This window comes from Pistacia vera, unplaced genomic scaffold (genome assembly GCF_008641045.1).
Source record: "Pistacia vera cultivar Batoury unplaced genomic scaffold, PisVer_v2 Contig402, whole genome shotgun sequence".
Taxonomy (NCBI): Eukaryota; Viridiplantae; Streptophyta; class Magnoliopsida; order Sapindales; family Anacardiaceae; genus Pistacia; species Pistacia vera.
This window is the reverse complement of record NW_022196227.1, coordinates 735706-741237: the sequence shown is the minus strand read 5'-3', so window position 1 is coordinate 741237 and position 5532 is coordinate 735706. Positions and strand designations below refer to the sequence as shown.

The following is a 5532-nucleotide window of genomic DNA, read 5'->3' as shown; positions in this document are numbered from 1 at the left end:
AAAAAAAAAAAAAAAAAAACAATCTAGATTAATGCGTGATTCAGTAAATTAATAGTGAAAATTTCTTAATCTATTAAATCTATTAACATTTAAATCAAAAAATAATATTTTAGTTGTAATTTATAAGATTAATACAATTACATTTTAATATAAGTTTTCATCGCCATCCAAATGTTACATAAACATTAATCTTTGGCCAAAGTTCATATATTTCCCACTAAATCTTCAAAACCCTATTCTAATAGTAGCCTTCTTTGATACTGGTATTGCTCACAGAATTATCAATCCTAAAATCCTTTCATCCTCCCAATGGAAACTTCTCAAAGAATTATGTCTTGAGCATCAGCAAGAATTTGACAGTTATCAAAACAAATGTTCAACTAATATTCCGAGACTTTGAAATTAACGACTGGGTATACTCCCATATGGTTATTTCTATTAGCAATTAAAATGACTTAAACTCAAAATTTTTTAAGTAATACATTTAAAAGTCTTTATCCAACTACTCGGTCATCCAAGAGTGGTTAAAAAAAATCTTTTAACATTTTTTTTTTTTTTTTTTTTTTGTGATCGGGGTGTCCTGGCTGTACACCTCAACTGATCATTCTGATCCATCAAATACCTTACAAGCCCAATAAGTTAGATAAGTCACAAATATAATAAGTGACGGTGAGACTTAAACACAAGACCTCTGTATAACCTAAGATCTTGACATCCGATCAGAAGCTAAATGGTTCATACACCTATTCATTAACAGGCTTTTTGGATGGCCTAACAGGGGTTTTAAAAGTTCTAAATACATATATAAATTGTTTTATACTAACTGTCGTGTCATCATGTCAACTTAAAAATAAAACAAAAGTTTCCATATGATTTTCAGATGGATTTGGGTGTTGAGATTGAGATCGAGAGCAGCCAAGAGGAATAGAGTCAAAACTGTGTCTGTATAGTCCTGTATTATTACTAACCTGTCACTCTATCTTCTTGATCTATATTTCTTTAATGACTAATTAGTTCCAAAGATGACAACATGACCCATCCTTCAAAGTATTTATTAAATTTTTTTTTTAATCTTCCTCTTTCTCTTTCACATGTACACTTCACCAACTTTCCTACATCACTCTACTCATACAGCTGGTGGTGGGGCACCATAACATGCAACGTGGACACGCGGGCCACCATTCACGGCGGAATCTGCCACATGGGAGGCCGAAGATGGGACCATCAGCATCATTATTCAACTCTTGCCTTTAGTGTATATTGTATTTGCGCAGACAAAATGATGGTGAAACTTGTTCAAAATCTATTGCAGATTGCAGAGTTTAGGGTTTAAATTAAGAGGGTTTTGTTGGGGTTAAGAGTGTTTGCGTGTGAGATCCTTGTTGGTTGCATATTCACGAGGATCAACTGATCCGCTGGCAATTTGGCTTTACTTTGTGGGTAGTTTCTGTAAAGGTTCTTGTGAAATATGGCAGAAAGTTATCAAATGATAGGCTATCATTCATCTCCAATGTTTATGGGGAATGTGATCCAATGGTTGAGATTAAAGGGTTTCTGTTGTGCGAGAGTTTACAACAAGCTCAAAATCAGTGATAGTTCGACAGGTGGATAGTTATCTTATATGTCACATATAAGCCTTATTTGATCATATAATTTGGATGTAACATGATTGAGCTAATCATGTTATATTAAGCCACAATCTTTATAATCTTTCAATCAACCGTATCAAATTCTTGTATAAATGCCCTCAGAAAACTCATGGTAAGGGTTTAGTAATTATAGAGAGACTACACTTAATTTTGTATTTAAAATATTAATAAAACAACAGTGGACGTAAGCTTAAGTTTCAACTTATCAAACTTTTTTAAAATTTAAAATGGACCAGAAACGAGCTCAGATTTCCGTTTCATGCAGAAGCATAAGTTGAGTCCATCTCAAGTAAGCCCAATTGATTGCACCATCTCATCACAATTTAAACCATAGGCCCATTACTTTTGTTCATATTCTGCAGAAATGTTCTAACCGTCATATGTTCGGCTATGTTTGGGAGATGGGTTAAAGGGTTGGATTGGACTAAATTAGTCTTGGCTATCCATGGGATTTCTTATCCCCAGGTTGGGCATTTTTTTTTTCTGTATTATATGTTATGCGTATTAAATGAATTAATAATTAAATTAATATCATAAATATTGTTTTATTTTATAATTAATATTAAATAAATTATATTTGAAAATATTAATTTTAGTATTTATTTATTAATTTAAAATATTATTGATACAAATTTAAATATCAATGTTTCTACATATATTATTAATTTGATTTAACATATATATTTTAATTTTATTACATTAATTACTAATATTATATTGAATAAATAAAATTATTTTTATCCGCATTATGAAATAGTAATTTAAAATATTAAATCATTAATTAAAAACAATTATTAATAAATATATAATGTTGTTAATTCATTTATATATAAATATTCTTATCCAGTGTCAGTAAACATGAGACAGCATTATTCTAATCCAATCATATTCTATTCCCAATCCAATCCTATCTCAAAGCCTAATGCAATTTGATCTAATCTTGTCTCCCAAACGCAACCTTTGTTTAAATCCTCATGATTACACAATCAAATCTCTGGGCCAAAAAAAAAAAAAAGAATGAGCTAATTAAAATGAATACAAATACTTTGCCTAAAATTTAACATCAGCCTCTGTAACATAGTGGTTAATGTAGTCGCCTTTTAAGCGAAAAGTCGTGAGTTCGAATCTCACCAGGGGCATTGTATATATTTTTTTTGTTTTTTTTGTTTTGTTTTTGAAACTCTATTACTTTAATCTGTTTGAAGGAGAGTTTTTGGAAAACTTGATATTGAGCAGTGTGTCCAATATGGTCCCAATGTGTTTTAAGTTTACTCCATCAGAGGCTACACATAGTATCAACAATGCCCAATTTGGCTAAAAGGAGTGCATGGCCACAACCACAAAACAACAAAACAAATAGTTATATAGCTATGGATAGTTATTGCTCTCCGATAAGAGATTAGTTGGACTGCCTCCAACGCAAAATTGACTTCAAATCAAATACTCAAATACAAAATGCAGATCACTTTATATTTTAGTGCACATTATTGTCACTAAAACATGTTTGTTTTAGTGCCAAACATGTTTTAGTGACACTAATGTGCACTAAAATACACTATCCTATTCTTATTTTTTCCAAAGTACATATTTATTTTTCTATTCTGAAAATCTTATTTTATTTTATTTAATTATTTTAAAACCCCTAAGTTTGTTAATTTAATTAAACACAAAAAAAAANATATATATATATATATATATATTTTTTTTTTTTATGAAAATATTAATAAGATGGTATTATTCACGAGTAATACTACAGTCACCAAAGATTGCGCATCGAATCTGTGTACTGAATGACGTGATAAAATCTTGACCGTTGATTCATTATAACTGATAATGAATCAACGGTCAAGATTTTATCACGTCATTCGGTGTACAGATTCGGTACGCAACCTTCAGTGACTCTATTATTTTCCATTATTCACCCTCTTATATTACTACAGGGTTTAATAATCTAATATAAATGTTAGGGGTTGTTTGGTTGGGGTTATCTCTTATTACTCGAGTAATTTTATCTTATATTATTGATATTATCATGTTTGATAAGATTATATTAATTCTTCAATACCCATTGTAATTATTGTTGGTTATATAAGTGGTAATATGAATATTATTTAAGACAATAATCTTATGAGATTACTTGGTAATCTTATTTTGTTACAATTTTACCCTTTATTAATTAAATTTTAAGACAGTAATACTCTTGTTATCTAAACAATTTACAAGAATTTTCATGGACAATTCTAGCTTCATTTCAATACTTCTAAGACATTATTACCCTTGTGTTTCAACCAAATTACCTAAGACAATACCTAGTAATACAAGCACAACATTCCCTGAATTTAACACACCTTTAATGGATTATAAAAAATGTTAAATATTCAAGAATAATGATTTAAGGGGGCGTTTGGTTGAGAGTTATGTAAGATTACTAGGGTTATGTTATTTTTTTATTGCCATGTTTAGTTATCAAGTAATATAAGATTCTGATAATCTTCAAATATTAATAGTAGTTACTATTAGTAATATTAAAGGTAATTTGAATACCTCTATTTTTTCAGGTATTGTAAGATTACCAAGATAATCTCTTTTTTGTTACAATTGTATCCCTTATTAATAAAATTTTAGGACAATAATACCCTTATTTTTAAATTAATTTACAAGAATATGACTTTCACTATTGCACCACAATTAATTTATTTTTTGGATAAAATTACCCTTGAATTCAAAACAAATTGCAACTCACCCAAGCCTCCACCCCCACCCACCTGCTGCCGTCGGAACAGGCGTATGGTAGGCCGAAAATGGATGTTGTGTGCCGATATGGTTGAAAAATAGTCAGATCTAATATGGTCGTTTCCGGCCAAATTGATATTTGGCCAGAAATGACCATATTAGATTTGGTCGTTTTTCGACTATATCTATCACGATCTGGCCATTTCTGCCAAGATCTCTGACCGAAAATGACCATATGGTGCACGAGAGACCATTTCCTGCCTTCTGTCCACCGTTAGGTTACCGACTACCGGTTGCCGACGGTGGTTGCCGGCAATAGCTGGGTTGGTGGAGATGCATTATTGATTTTTCAAACCTTTATTATGGAGTTATTTTTGCTAAGTTTTTAAATATAGGGGGGTTATAATAATCTAAATAATAATATAATACTAATATTTAATTAGAGAACAATTTAATAATTTAAATAACATACCCACTAATTTATTCTTCCCAACCAATCATATCAATAAAACATACTCATCAATTTATTCCAACTAAGCAAATATATTTTCTTAAAGATTTTTAATAATCTTTAAGGTAATTTAACTTTTCAATAATTCTAACATTCACTTTAATGATAATTATAATTAAATAGTGAAAATATATTAAATTATGGGTGTACCAAATATTTGGTATAATATTTAATAATTAATAATTATGTACAGAAGAAAAGAGGACACAAATGCCACAAATCAAATTCCACGTACCCCTGAAAACATGCCTGGATCTCCTTCACCACGCTGGGCGGGCCACCACCTAACCAGAAACTCACTGAGCCCATCAATACCCGACCCCACTTACACCTCTCAAATTCTTCTTTTAATTCTCTTCTAAATTATTTTCACCTATTAAAGTCAATGATTTTTATTTAATTATTTAAATTACTAAAATTTAAAACTTCAAAATATTAATATGTGAGAAAATGCATTAAATTTTTATCTTGTAAATAAGTGCGTCGATATTATTGATATTTTAAATAAATTAAATCAAACTTTTTAGAAAAATAAAAATCTTATTCCATGTACAATTTTGATTAATAATATGCAATAATTTTGTACTTTTCATTTAGGTATCTTTCATTATATATCTATTAATTGAGAAATAAACAAAA

The 5532-nt window shown here is 29.7% G+C and overlaps 1 non-coding gene across 1 annotated transcript; it reads left to right on the top strand.

Moving 5' to 3' along the window:
• The first annotated feature begins 2715 nt into the window (after nucleotides 1–2715).
• On the top strand, nucleotides 2716–2788 carry TRNAK-UUU. Its single transcript has one exon. It is a non-coding gene; the product is annotated as a tRNA-Lys (tRNA).
• The last annotated feature ends 2744 nt before the right edge of the window (nucleotides 2789–5532 follow it).